Source organism: Orycteropus afer, unplaced genomic scaffold (genome assembly GCF_000298275.1).
Source record: "Orycteropus afer afer isolate SDZICR_OR568_19922 unplaced genomic scaffold, OryAfe1.0 scaffold00334, whole genome shotgun sequence".
NCBI lineage: Eukaryota > Metazoa > Chordata > Mammalia > Tubulidentata > Orycteropodidae > Orycteropus > Orycteropus afer.
In genome coordinates, this window is record NW_006921921.1 from 285,561 (window position 1) to 286,118 (window position 558).

The window sequence follows — 558 nt, forward strand, 5'->3', positions numbered from 1 at the left end:
CATACACTGCTGGTGGGACTGTGAAGTGATACAACCACTGTGGAAAGCAGTATGGTGATTCCTTAGAAAGCTGGAATTGGAGATACCATTTGACCAAGCAATCCCATTACTAGGTATATATCCTAGAGAGGTGAGAGCCAGGACAGGAACAGATATGTGTACACCCAAGTTCATTGCAGCACTATTTACAAAAGCAAAAAGATGGAAACAACCTATATGCCCATCAGCGGAAGAGTGGATGACCAAACTATGGTACATACATACAGTGGAATGCTATACAACACTAAAGAATAATGTAGAGTCTGCAAAACACCGCATAACATGGATGAACTTGGAGAACATTATGCTGAGTGAAATAAGTCAATCACAGGAGGACAAATATAGTGTTAGTTCATTATTGTAAAAAGTCAAGGAAAGATTTATATATGGAAGGAAACTTTGTTTGTTGCCAGGGATTGGAGGGGAGGAAAGGGGAGGGAACACTGTTTAAAAAAAAAAAAAAAGAAAAGAAAAGCATTGACCCATGTCACTTTACTTTTGTGTATTTCACTGTACATA

At 38.5% G+C, this 558-nt stretch overlaps 1 protein-coding gene across 1 annotated transcript in view; it reads left to right on the forward strand.

Moving 5' to 3' along the window:
* The window catches only part of LOC103206867 (PARP1 binding protein), a 211,890-nt gene that overhangs the window by 91,436 nt on the left and 119,896 nt on the right, over positions 1-558 (forward strand). The window lies entirely within an intron of this gene.